Here is a 14338-nt window from a genome sequence, read left to right as displayed (position 1 = left end):
ATTTATGTTACTTAATCTTTGCAACGACCCTATAGTGTGAGTACCATTCTATGATTATTCTTATATTATTGTCCTCCCAGTACCTGCTTTATAAGGGTCTAGTGTGAATATGCAGTGCCAGACCCATAGTGCACTTCATACATACTGTCATTGTCCCTTTCATTATTCCTTTTGGCAGGTGGAGACCTGAGATGCAGATGTGCAGGCCACACCAGCGGTATGTGGGGGAGCTGGGATGGGCACTGGCGTGTGGACTGTAGACCCCAGGCTCCTCAGTGCTGTGCTAGGGACCCCTCAAGCTTGCCTTTCGGTGCCTTCTTTGGTTCTCATTGGCAAATATGCTGCTAGTCTTTAGATTTTTCTTCTTAAGAATAAATGTTTACTCATTAGTAACTGAGTTAAAGGAAGTAAAGTAGCTAAAATCTGGTATCCATTAACTGAAGAGGCCCCATTTCTAAATAAAGTGAGTGCTCCACTCGGCTTTCCTGAGTCCCCTCTGCGTTGTCCGGCCACGGAGCAGCTGGGGGACTGTGTTGCCAGGCAGGATGCCTGCCTTTTGGGACGGAGCCCCTCCGCAGGGATCATCTGTTTGGGGTCTTCTGTGCCTGCTCCTCTTGTGTTAGTTCATGTGTTTGTAGAATGACTGCGCTACACGGTATTTCTCCAGGGGGCCGAGTTCTCCTGGTTTCCACGTAAGGCACACAGGGAGAGTTGGCCTCTTGCCTTCTTTAAGTGGACCAGTCAGAAAAACTGAAGAGTCCTCTCATGCCTCGATTAAACACAAAACTCCAGGTTGAATTGATAGCGTTTACTGTTTTAAGATCACATGGTTAGTTTTGAATTATCAATGAGGTTTCTTTTTTGTTTTATTTTTAATGTGGTAGAAAACCTTTAAGGTCAAATTTACTGTCTTAATTTCTAAGTGTAAACTTCTCAGTGATGCTTTGTTTTTGTTTTATGTTATTACTTCTTAATTTTTTGTGTGTCTATTAGTGACATCTCTCCCCCCGGTATAAACTGCTTAAGGCCCCGGGTCAGGCGGTGTCCGTTTCGCTGCGTCCAGGCAGTGTGTTTGTTCCCTGTCTGTTATTTCTGAGCACTTGTTTTGCATCCCCAACTTTGTCTAGCACACAGCAGATGTTAAACATCTAAAGACTGAGTTTAAGAAATTTCTTTTAGGAATGATTTTTAGTGGTAGAATTTGAAAACAGCTTGTGTGAGGAGTCACGCTCATCCTTTTAAAAATAAATGCCAAATAAGACAAGCATTATCATGGGGAAGTTTCTCACCTAGGAAAAACCATTATAGAGTGATAAGGATTAAGATTTTTATTTCTTCCTAGCAGGACTAGTAAAGATACTGAGTATGAGTGTGTGTGTATGTTCTTGAACTGTAATGTTAAATATTTTTTATTTTGATCACGGTGTGTCTCCAAGAATACAGTTAAGCTGTGTGTCACTTAATAACAGGATATGTTCTGAGAAATGCGTTGTTGGGTGATTTCGTCATCGTGTGAGCATCATAGTGTACTTACGCAAACCTAGATGGTATGCTACTACTCTCACGGGACCACCATCGTATATGCGGTCCGTCATTGACTGAAATGTTTTGTGGTGCGTGACTGTATTGTCATTTTACATTGTTGAGTCAGGAATAAAAGTTTAGTGTGTTTGATTTAGGTCCCAAACTCTCATATACTCCATTCTGTTTCTGAGGAGTCAGTTTGGTTTCAATATAACTTTCTATTTGGGGAAGTTTAGAAGTTAGTGAACAAAACAGTGTTTCCTTCTCGTGGATGGGCAAAATTTTGTTGTGATCAGACTGTTGTATTAGACATGTGCAAATTTAGTTGTGACAGATGAAGAACTGTCAAATATGCCTTTCATATTTAAACAGACTACAATGGATACAAGTATTTAATGAAAAGCTAGTTTTCTCTAATAAAAAAATGTAGTTGGTCTCAGTCCTCAAGCACACAACAAATGCTGGAACTGCCTTGATTAGACCAGATGTTTCTGTTTCACTTGTAATAGTTTTGGATGGCTGGATGGAGATGTACACTTTCTTAGTTGATCGCTCACCACCGTCGTGCCAAACATGATATAATTCCTGGGCTACGCTGCATCTTCCACAACATGCATACCACTAATGTTATACTGATTGAAATTGCTTTTTCCAATTCTTAATAGACTTGTTTCTCTCTCGGTAGACTGGGGACTGAACATGAGGAGCTGACATAGTTATGTATGTTTTTTTAGTGCCTAGCGTGGAGTAGAAATGAACAAATGTCTATAAATTGGAATAACAGCAGGATTGCTTATAAAAGCAAAATGAGATGCAGAATACTTATATTTTAGTATTTAATGTTTATTCTTAAAAAAACAGTGGGGCAACATCCTCTAATATTTACTTTTTCTTGTAATAATATGTGAATGCCATGTTTTATCTTAGCATTCCCTGGCATTATTCAATAAGCACTTACAAAGGCTACTGTATATAATAGATAATCAATTGCTATTTTTATGAATAAAAGATGAACACTTTTCCTAATATATGTCATAGAAACCTAGATAAATTTTAGTGTCGATGTTGATATTATTGATATAACATTAATAAAATATCATGGAAGGGCTAATTCCTATTTTGACATTTCTGAAAAATATTGCTTATGTATAATCTTTAGAATAGTCACTATCATTAAGATTTGTATGTTCTGCTGGTTGCCGGATTTCATGGTTTGTGGGAAGGATAGAGATTTCTTTGGAGGCCTCTCATACTTTTCTTTCTTTTTCACCTGTTGTAAAGGTCAGAGGCTAGGCTTAGGAGAAAGCCCATTAGTTCCCTGTTGCTTGCATATCGAATTTCTACAAACAATAGCCATTTCTTAGCTCATGGTTCTGTAGGTCACAAGTCTTTCAAGCTGGCTTCTCTGCTCAGGGTCTCACACTCACGTGTTGGCCGGACTGCATTCTCAGTTGAGGCTTTGGGGAAAAATCTTTTTCTAAGCTCATTCAGATTTTTGGCAGGACTGAGCTCCTTGTTTCCTCACTCTTAGCCAAGGGCTACCATCAGTTCCTAGAAGTTTCTAGAAGCCTCTCGCAATTCCTTGCGTTGGGCCTTCTTACGTATCTTCTCACAGGTTCTCTCACAACATCGCAGCAAGATCCCTGGTCAGATCCCCCTCATTTCTCATCTCTTTGGTTTCTCTTCTTTGATCAGCCACAGAAAACTCTGCTTTTAAAGGATTCATGAGATTAGGCTGGGCCCTTCCAGATAATCTCCTTATCTTAAGGTTAATGTGCCAGAGAATGTGCCTAATCAAAGGAGTAAAATCGGTTGTGTTCACTGTCCTGGGATTTTGCAGGGTGAGTCCATCAGGGAGGGGGAGTTCCTGGAGTTTGTGTTAGAATTCTGCTTCCACAGAAAGTTCGGTTAAGATGCTTAGGAAATGCCAAATTTACCTCCATGCTTATGGTACTTTGAGATGCTGAAGACTGTGTTTTATGGACTTTTTTCTTTCTTAACCGTGTGTATTTCTAAGGGAAAGAGAAGCAGTCTGTCCTTTGTATAAAGGGATGTTTTTACAGTCAGTTAGGGCTTAGGGTTTAGGTTTATGATTGTCTTTCAGCCATTTGCCCTGGAGCCTGGTCAAATGAGGACCTGGTCAAGGGTGCGGGGTCTTGCCATTAACGTAGAAACCAAACTGACCCAGGTTAAGGGCTTAATCTGGGTTAAGAACTTGACGAGGCAGGCCATAGGGAGCTGCCCTGAGTTCATGACCACAGGAGTGACTTGCCAGAATCACTCTTTTTGGCAGATGAACCTGGGAACTGTACATATGGTTAGAGAGCATAAGCCAGAGCAGAAACCTGCCAGGAATTCAGAAGTGATTGCTCATTTATCAGTGGCAAGGGAGATTTAGAAATTTATTGTGTTCCTTGAATTATATTAATAGTAGTAGTGCTAGTAAAATAAAGAAGAGTGGGCAATCTTGAACAAAGTAAAAGAGAAAATCAGTCTGCCTTTTATGACCTGTGATCACCTGAGGAGCATTTGGTTACTTCTAGTGGAGACCATGTGTGAATGGTTTTTAGGCTGTGTGGCAGGTAAATCATCAATTTGTTATAGAAGTTGGCAATTGCAGTGGGTTTATGAGTATTGTTTTAAGTGCATATACATTTTTTTTTATCACCTAAAAAACGTTGCTAACTAGAAGCACGTGGGGTGAAATGGATATACAGTGTGTATTTTACATGGACTTGTATTTCACATTTACAGCCTCTGGCCTTGCGTGTTCCCCTACCTCTTGCAAAAAGCCACATACCTTTAAATGAGATGGATAATGGATCTGTAATATATATTACTCTAGCGATAGGATATTCATTGCTTCTGAATGCCACACTTCTCTCTTTGTTTAACTCACCCCCCCCCCCACCCAGTCATATATGCATGGTTTTCTTGGAGTCAGCATTCAAGGGGAGTTTAGTCTTTACTTCCTATTCTCTCCACTGTTTCACTGAAGAATTTTTAAGATAAACAAACAAACACAGAAATTATCTATGGACCTGGGAACCGGACACTGAACGTCTCTGTTTTCACATAAGTATAAAATGCTGGTTTTACAAATATTCACTGTGGACTTCTCACCACATAGTTGGCTGATAAAACTATCAATAAAATAAAACTGGATAGTGCTGTTGTCATGGGAAAGAGAACATTTAGCTTCATGTTTTGTGTCTGAACACAGTCCTGCTGCAATGCAGTGACAGTCGGAAGAGGGCATAGCGATCTGCGGCTTAGCCGTAGAATCAGGGATGTGAGATGCTGACGCTTTGAAAGGAAACCTGTGTAGTAAATCATTTATTCCTTCGGTAAATATTTATCGATAATCTGCTTTGAGCACTGTTCTTCTACAGGCAGGGGATATAGCAATAATCAAAAAACACAGGAGGTTCTGCCCTCCTGAGGCTTGTTTCAGTGAGAGGGAGCAGACGTACGGACGATAAATATATAAAATATTTAGTCTTTCAAATGGTAAAAAGAAGAGAGTAAAGCAGGGCTGGGGATGGATGTATGATGTAGGGGAGAGGTGGTGGGTGCACTTCGGGGAGTGTGGTAGGCGGAGTTCTGAGATGACCTTGTGCTGAGTGGGTGAGACTGATCCAGTGAAGGTGATGATTTGGTTCTATCTTGTAAGGCTCAGTCTCAGGACACTGGAGTAGAGATTGTCCTGCCGACCTTAGAGAGGTGAGCTGTGGAAGGGCCGCGTGGCAGGAACGGTGAACAGCCTCTAGGGGATGAGAATGGCACAGCCAGCAGGGAAACTGGGATGCCAGTCCTCCAGCCACAAGGGACTGAATTCAGCCAACCACCAGAGGAGTGGCACCTGAGGCAGGAGGGGCCTGGCAGTGCGCCTGGGAGCCGCCAGGAGAGCAGTGTTTAGGAGTGGAGGGGGCTGTCATGCTGTCGGAACTGAGGTCAGAGGGTTTACCTGGAGCCAGAGTGGAAAGGGCTGTAGGGCTATTAGGATTTTGACTTTTGCCCTGAAGGCCGTGGGAGGCTGTTAAAGGGTTTTGGACAGAGGAGTGACTTGGTCTGACCTTCATCTTAACAGGGTCTCTGTGGCTGCTGTGCTTAGACTGGATGAGACCAGTAAGACAGTTGCAGTAATTTACAGCACAGGTGACAGTGGCTTGGGCCAGGGTCCAGCTGTGTAGGAGGTGAGGAATCGTTAGGTTCTGGAAATATTTTGAAAATTGGGTGTATAGGATTTAATGACAATTTGGATGTGTGGTGTGATAGGAAACATAAAGGGTGACTCCAGGGTTTCTGGCCAAAGCACCCAGAAGAAGGATGCTGTGGTTAACTAGCGGAGGAGAGAATGGTGGGGAGAGGTTTGAGAGTGGGTTTAGCAGCTCAGTTTTGGACCCTTTGAGTTTGAGCTGCTGATGCCATGCAAATGGAGACGGTGAGTTGCTGGTGAATACACCAGTCCGGAGGACAGGGAGAAGGCGGACTGGAGAGGTACACGTGGGAGTCGTTAGCACATCTGTGGGATCTAGAGCCATGAGATCCCTAGGTCAGTCACTATAGATAGGCAAGAAAAAGGTTTAAGACCTTTTTTTTTTTTTTTTACTGGTTCAGTAAGATATTTTCAATTATTTTATCTCAGTGCCTTTTATGTTTTACTATAAACTATTCAATATTTGGCCTGCCTGAAAATGTTTTTCTGTTTTTCACTGGCATTTCACTTCATCACTTTTAAAATTTTTCTGTTTGCTTTCAACATATAGTATTATGTATTGTATATATATACCTGGCGGTGGGGGAGTGAAGTTGGATATGAAACCCTGTTGGCACCTCCTGATAGGAGGATTCTAGCACCAGCCAGGAGCAGTCTACACCCAGGGGGCCAGATCCCTTCTCCCTGAGGGCAAATGGATGCAGAAGTCTGAAGTCTCCTTCCAACCCCAACTGAACAAGAGCAAGCGGAGTGTTTATATACCTCCCCCTAGTCCTCTGCTTCATTACCGAAGACTCATAAACGATAATGTGGTTTTTCAAAATGGGCTTTGCAGAAGACCTGTTGCTAGCTGGGTATAGTTTGCTGTGTTTCTTCAATTAGACATAACTAAGCAAAGATACACAAGAATAGGAGGGAACACTCTGGGGATTTAGTCGGTAGGAGAAGATTGACACTGCAAAGAGCAGAGCAGTTGAGAGGAGGTGAGAGAGTAGTCTCTGGACCCGTTCATCATCTGTGTTTCCCGAGGGGCTTGGGACCAGTGTATTTGGAGCTAGAGCTTGTCAGAGTTGATGGTGGGAGTGGGGAGAACCATGTCCCTCAAAAAGCAAAAGACCTCTGGGGCTCCCCTGGTCGCGTAGTAGTTAAGTTCACACACTCCCCTTTAGCAGCCCAGGGTTCTGGGGTGTGGATCCTGGGCACAGACCTACACACCACTCATCATGCTGTGGTGGCGTCCGACATACAAAATAGAGGAAGACTGGCACAGATGTTAGCTGAGGGCCAGTCTTCCTCACCAAAAAAAAATCAAAGACCTCTACTGCTGTATACATCTGTTTTTATACAAGTAATCCCTTTAGTTCATAAATTTCTTATTCCGGCTAATGACATGTTTATTCATGTATCTGAAAAATTAACAATTACTTCATAGCACCTTCTCAGCTCTTTTTTTCCTTTCTTTCTCCATTTTTCTACACCATGTTATCAGATGGTATGTAGTATTGAATTGCTGCATTCTCAAACTAGTGGCTTAAAAAAAGAATCACACAGACTGTGATATAAAATCTTTGGAAACTGAGATAGTTATTCATACCCTCTCTTGTTCCAAAAAGGACTCCAGCGGCAAACTCGGAGAGTTTGGGTTTCAAGTAGTTTGCTTTCTGTAATGAGGGCACCAGCCCGAAGCAGCCATGCTGGCCTTGTCCGCTGGGCCAGTGAGCAGCAGGGTTGGAGAGCAGCCGTGTTTTCCTGTATGCGCCTGAGGTGTGGTGCTGGAAGCACGCGGGACTCTCCACTCTGCCTGCAAGAGCGTTTGCAAACCTGACAGCATGGCGCCCAGCTGAGGATGTTGTGTTAGCTGACTTCATTTGAATAGCTTCAGTCTTCTCCCTCCTCTCTCTGTATCTTTTTTTTCCCTTTCCATTTGGGGTTATGTTTCTTCTTGGCATTTAAATAATCACCATTCCTGATCTAAAGATTGCATTTTAATTAATTTTCCTTACACCTGTGGACACACATTCTTTTGTGTCATTTGGGAAGGGTACATCATGCGTCTCCCCACTCCCTTAGTGTTTTGTGTTTTTCAAAGCGTGGCATTTTCAGTGCCCTTTTGAAGTTGAGTAAATCAGTTGTGCTCTTAAGTGACAGAAGTGGCGTTTTTCTTTTTAAGGTGCCTTGGGCCTCTTGAGATCCAGGGCTGGTCAAGTGAAGCCTTCCCTTGTGAGTAGAACGTTGTTAGCCACCTCGAGTCACACGTAGGACAAGCTCGGTTTCCAGCTCTGATCAGCATTAACACCCATTAATGTGCTACGTGCAAGAAAGGATGAACACCCTCAAATCTTATGTTTCGTGATAAAAATTAGCAACTTCCAGAAACTCAAGAAACATTTGCCTTATACAATTGGGTACAAGGAGTTGCTTATTTATAGTTCTTTTTCACTTGGAGGTGTCAGTTTCCATATATGTTAGAGACCACCTTCCGCGCTGTTTTAGTCTGGTCTAGATCAGAGGGCGGCAAACGATGGCCCACGGGCCAAATCCAGCCTACTGTCAGTTTTTGTAAATAAAGTTTTATTGGGCCACAGCCATGATCATTTGTTTACACTTTGACCTTCGCTGTTTTGTGCTGCAGTGGCAGAGCTGAGAAGTCATGACAGAGACTGCGTGGCCTGCAAAGCCTAAAATATCCCCTATCTGGCTCTTTACAAAAAGATTTGCCAACTTATGGTCTAAAATAATAAGTTTTTAAACTAAAAATTTCCAATCATAATGCAATTTGGAATCATTGACATCTCTAGCTTTTTGAGGTTGTCAGGATGAGTCCATTGAGAATATAGCCAGTAGTTTAAAATAAATACACATTAAATGTTTAGCTTTCCAGTACTGTTTCAATTTCTACTTGTTATCAAAAGTTATTTAAGTTAAGAAGCATAAAGTGTGGAAATGTAAAATAAAAAGCATCAAGTCACACTAAAAAGAGAACACTGACATTTTACGTAAACCCAAGTATTCAGTTGCATTTTCCTGGGGCTTGATAACATTTAAAGCTAAAATCTTCATAAAGGCATAATTCACACATCTCCTGAGGTCTCCCTTATAAATCGCGCAAGATGGCATGTTTATAGCCCAAAGTGAAGGCCGAATTTGCCTTGACTAAAATCAAATGAGAACTTAGTTTGCTTAGGTGCCTGTGTTGTGCATGTATCTGTGAAGATTCCGTTGCTTTTCTGATAGGTTAATTAAATTTTCCTACTAATGCATAGTTTATTTGAACTGCTGTTCTGTTTTCCATAGGCTTTTGGTTGTTCCATTATGATAAGGACAGATCCCCTTTCTCCCGGAGATTTTTCCATCCCCATCCTTGGTGTCATTACAGGGTATTGTCACGCAGCCTGGACCCTGAGAGAATGTTCTCTCCGGGGCTGCCTTGTGCTTTGAGGGTGAAAGCATAACACAAGGCTCAAAGTGAAGAAGCCTGCGTACTTGGTGGGAATGGTCTGCCTTTCTTTCCTGTCCATTGCTGGTAAATGAGGGCAGAGGGGTTGTGCTAAATGCTGCGAAATCTAATTACCACTTGATTTATAGCCACATTCACACCGTGGCCAGGGGCGAGTTCACTGCTGTGAAAACACACGCAGTCCTGCGTGCCTGGAATGCTCTGCTCCCCTCTGCCGGCCCCTGCAGTTGGTGGCTGCTTTCCTTGGCAAGAGCACTGGGCCCACTCACAGGTCCATGGCCCCAGGGAAGCCAGGCGCAGGCTCCAGGCGGACACGGTGCTGGGCCGGGCTAGCTTGTAGAGCGCCTGAGAGGAGCTTGGCACTCGCACGCAAACACACACACACACACACACACACAAACAAACAAACATGGTGCATTTAGGCAGCTGAATGCAAGGTTTTTGGCAAGGCTGCTCTTCTCCATTTCCTGGATATTGGGAAATTAGATCGTAGTTTATTTTCCTAAGAACTATAACTGGAGGCTCTGCCCTTTTAATTATTCTTATTTCTTGTACTGTTGTGATTCAAGCTTTGAGGATCCAAATTTTCCAAAACAGACTGTTATAAATTGAGAGTCCTTCTTTTCTGACCTTCCCACTCCTTTTGCAGTCACCTTTTAAAGCCCCCGGGAAGCCTTGGAAGCTCGGAACCATAGTGCAGCTTCAAGGTTCAAGTGCACATGTTGGGGTCAACTGCCGGGGACCCCAGATTCCACCACTCACCAGCTGGTAGCCCCGAGAAGGTGACTGACCTCTCTCTCAGCTTCCTCCGCTGTGAAATGGCAGTAGTATCTGCTTCATAGAATTGTTGTGAGGATGAAGTGGTTAATGTGTTTTAGCGGGGGGCCAGGCACAGAGAAGGTGTTCATTGGAGGTCAGCTGTTCCTGGGCCAGAGCTGAGTGAGACTCACCTCAGGCTTGTGTTACTTCTGCTCCCTCCCTCAGAGGTGGCTGCCAGACTGTGTTGCTTTGAATTGTCATATGTAGTGTCACTGGGATCACTTTGCCCCGTGGGGACAGGTATTTGATCACTGGTATGTTTTAGAATTGTTTGCATGAGGCTTTATTATTGTTCTTTAAATTCTCTACAGACAGAACCCTCCCTTACTAGCTGCTGGGGCCAGCTCCTACCTCCTGTCCCCTTTTGAAGCCATAAAATAGTTATTTTTATTTAAGAAGAAACTGAGTCTTAAAGAAATGAAGTAATTTAACCTAAACTTGTATAACTAGTAAGGAACAGAACAGATATTCAAAACCAAGACTGTTCTTAAAGTTTCCATTGACCTCAAGATGCTTAGCTGTGTGTTTTTAAGGGTAATATACAAGTCAGTTAGAAAAAGAGGTAAGTGTATATATTATATTCATATAAAATGCATATTAATTTCTTCCAGAAAATTGCTTTATTACAAACATGAGACAAATAAAAGGAAAATTGGTCAAGTAAAAGCAGAAGAGGCAAAAATAAAGGTTTTAAATGGGTATTAATGATGGCTAACTGTTTGAAATAAGCTTTCCAGGGGCCTACAAGTAGAAAAAATTATTCTCAGGTCCTGATAAAGTAATCTCATGGATAATGGCACAATATGACATTAAAATGAGTAAACTATAACTGTCATAAGTTCATATGGAATCGAGTCATCATGTTTTCTTTATAAATACGTGGCATACTACATATAAATAAGAGGTAGAAAGGTTCAGAAGAATTTAAAAATAATTTTATTAGGATATCAGATCAGTAATAAAATCTTTTTAAAAACTTTGTAGTAAGACAGTGTTGGTAATATTGTTTTTTTAATACAATATGGGGTTTTTTTTAAGTAAAATTTACAAATCTTAAGTGTACAGTTCGATAAGTTCTAACAAATTATACACAGTCATGGCACCACCCTAATAAAGGTATAGAACATTGCCATCACCCAGCAAATTCTCCCTTGGCACTTTCTAGTCAATTCCTCCTTTTCCACCCCAAAGAAGAAATCATTGTTCTGATTTCTATCACCATAAATTAGTTTTATCCGTTTTTAAATTTCTACAGTTGTGATCATGCAATAAATACCCTTTGTGCTAGTTCCTTTCCGTCCATGTCATGTCTTTGAGATTCATCCTCGTTGTATCCGTAGCTCGGTCCTTTTATTCCGTTGTGTGCGTAGACTGTAGTTTGCTTGTCGGTTCTTCTGTTAATGGATGTTTGGCTTGTTTCCAGTTGGGCATTTTGAATAAAGTTGCTATACACATTGTTGAACAAGTCCTTTTGTGGACGTGTGTTTTCTTTTATCTTGGATGATACCCCTGAGTGGAATCTCTGGGTCATAGGGTAGATGTTTGATTAACTTTTCTGTTAGCAGTGAGTGAGTTCCAGTTGTTCCACATCCTTGCCAACATTTGGTATTGTCTTTCTATTTTTAGTGATAAGAGGGCTATGAAATGATGTCTTTTTCTGGTTTAAATTTGTATTTCTCTTATGCCTGGTGACGCTGAGTACCTTTCCATGCACTTATAGGCCTTCATATTTTCTACTTTTGTGATGTATCTGTTTAAGTCTTTGGCCCTTTTTTTAAGTTGAATTGTTTGTCATTTTGCCTTTTCATTTTCTTAACAGTGTTATTTGATAATTCTTTTAAAGACCAATTGGTAATTTGTTTTTTTATAGTTAGTGTTTTTTGTTAGGAAATTAGGAAATTTTTACCTACTTCAAAGTTGCAAAAATATTCTCCTGTTTTTTTCTAGAAGCTTTATGGTTTCAGTTTTAAACTTTTATGTCTATGATCTATCTAGGTTTATATTTTTGGTGGGAGGTAGGGGTGAAAGTTGACAGTTTTCCAAATGAATATCTAATTTTTCCATCATCGTTGGTTGAAAATTCTTTTCATTTTCCATTGAATTGTCTGAGTTCATTTGTCAAAAATCAGTGGTATATTTGTGGATCTATTTCTGGACTCTCTTCTGCTTCATTGATCTAATTCTTTATTCTTATTAATACCACAATGTTGGGATTCCCGTGTCTTTATGGAACAGCTTCCTGTCCTCTGTGTGGAGGATACTTTCTTTTCAGTGAGAATGCAGATGAACCACCTTCTAGGTTCCTCACAGTGGATCACATTTCCACCAAGTGGGAAACGTCCCTAATCTGAGATTCTGACATGGAGTTTTGCAGGTGGAATGTGTTATGCGGTTGAATGACTGCAGTTTGTTCAGATATGAAAAATTTGGTGTAATATGTTCCATTTCACTGTGATTTAGGTCAGGGAATAATGCTGAAAAGAAATATGTATGAAGGCGTGAGCGAGCAGACTACAGAGGAGCCCAAAACTGGTAAATCAAAAAGGAGGATAGGCTAACTGAAATTCCAGTTATTCTCACACTGAGACCAACCAATGTTTAAAATAATGCTTTAGTATTGCATTTGCTTGGTTGCCAATGGAGTATTTTTTTTCCTGTAAAATACCTTCTCTCCAAAGATACACAGCATCAGCATCTTTTGGAAGGACTGAAATTGTTGTTTTTCAAAAAGAAAAAAAAAAGAAGAAATTCTAAGTTCCTTTGCTGCAAATGAGGAAATTTTAAGAAAAGGAGTAATTACAAATCAAAAAAAAATCTCTTTTCTCCATCCTTCCTCCCTTGGCCTGTCCCAGGCTGGTGTTTAGGGCAGGAGACTCCGCCCGTTATGCAGGACCCAGGCTCTCTCGCCTGGAGCGTCTCAAGGAGTGGGAGTATTCATTCTCATCAACTGGACCGCTCATCATTTCTGATGCAGGACCGAGGCCTACAAGGTTTTCTACTTACTTTACCCAGAGAAGCCAGGATCCACTCTTTTTTGAGAATGAGCTGCACCCATTGTAGACAAAGTGAAATTAACTAACCCCCCACATTTTCCCCCTTCCCCCACCTTTTTAGGATAATGGAACACCAGACACCATCTTTTTTAAAGCCTAGCACTGACTCAAATTACGGATTCAAATTGTTTTTCTTCTTAAACAACAATAAAGACAAATGTGAAGATGATGCTTACCCTTTGGGTGAAGATGATTAAAACGAAAATCTTCTTTAGTCTGAATAACATCAAGCTATCAAGTGGCCGCTTTGTGTCACTGCTCTCTGGACTCCTGTGGTTCTTTTCCACTAATCTGTTAGGTACTTTATCCTGTTTATTCCTAATACAGAACATTTCTGCAATGTTAATTTAAAAGCCCTGTATATAATTTAGGATACAAAGCATTTTGTAGGCTTGACTCAGCCTTTATGATAAGAAACCTTTGTCTTGTGCTATTTCATGTAAGAGGAATTTAAACTGTCCCCTTCATTAGAAGACCTGCCTGCAGTGGAATTAAAATAGCTTCTCCCTGAATGGGAGCACTGACTTGGCAAAGATCGTGAGCAGTTATTCGAGAGGAATGTAATCGAATACTTGAAATTTAAATTAGCTTGTAATCTGACTTTGGAAATAAAGTCAAAGAGAAACCCAAGAAAGTTTCCTTAAGGTGAATTAATGTCCTTTAAATCACTTGCAGTTTCAAATCTAATGACATACACATGATACAAGTAAGATGCAATGAAGCTTATCTTTTCCATGGGCTTGTTCTCCCTGATACACTGATACAGAGTTTAGAAAAGGTGCCTTACATAGAGAGAACCCACATCTGCAAAAATGCCTTTCAGGGACCAATTTGGCAGCATAGTGGTTAAATTTGTGTGCTCTGCTTTGGTCACCCAGGGTTTGCAGGTTTGGATCCCAGGCACGGACCTAGCACTGCTCATCAAGCTATGCTGTCCCACATAAAATAGAGGAAGATTGGCACAGATGTTAGCTCAGTGACAATCTTCCTCACCAAGAAAAACAAAAAAAAGCTTTGCAAATATCAGCAGAGATTTGCAAACTATTCTGGTAACATTTGGAGGAAGAACTTTTTTCTTTATTGTGTCCCTAAAGCATACATTATTAACCCAACAAAGAACCTCAAATAAATGACAAAGATTTTCTTCTTCATTTAGAAACTATTCACATATTCATATTTCCAAAGGATTCTTTCTCTTCAAATAACTTCTTCCTCATTCTTAAAGGACTTAATGTGTTTTCTGTTATAATCACTGAGTGGTAAACA

General features: G+C 41.0%; 1 protein-coding gene across 8 annotated transcripts in view; it reads left to right on the top strand.

The window, feature by feature from the left end:
- Window positions 1-14338, top strand: part of FAM110B (family with sequence similarity 110 member B) — a 142852-nt gene that overhangs the window by 51452 nt on the left and 77062 nt on the right. The window contains exon 3 of one of the 8 annotated variants that reach the window (XM_070481225.1): window positions 179-217. The exons of the other annotated variants lie outside the window; for them this stretch is intronic. The gene's annotated coding sequence lies outside the window, so the exon portion shown is untranslated. The remainder of the gene's footprint in view (window positions 1-178; window positions 218-14338) is intronic. 8 annotated transcript variants of the gene reach the window in all.

This window comes from Equus asinus, chromosome 12, assembly GCF_041296235.1.
Source record: "Equus asinus isolate D_3611 breed Donkey chromosome 12, EquAss-T2T_v2, whole genome shotgun sequence".
NCBI classification, from domain to species: domain Eukaryota; kingdom Metazoa; phylum Chordata; class Mammalia; order Perissodactyla; family Equidae; genus Equus; species Equus asinus.
The sequence above is the reverse complement of the archived record's forward strand: the minus strand, read 5'-3'. Positions and strand labels throughout refer to the sequence as shown.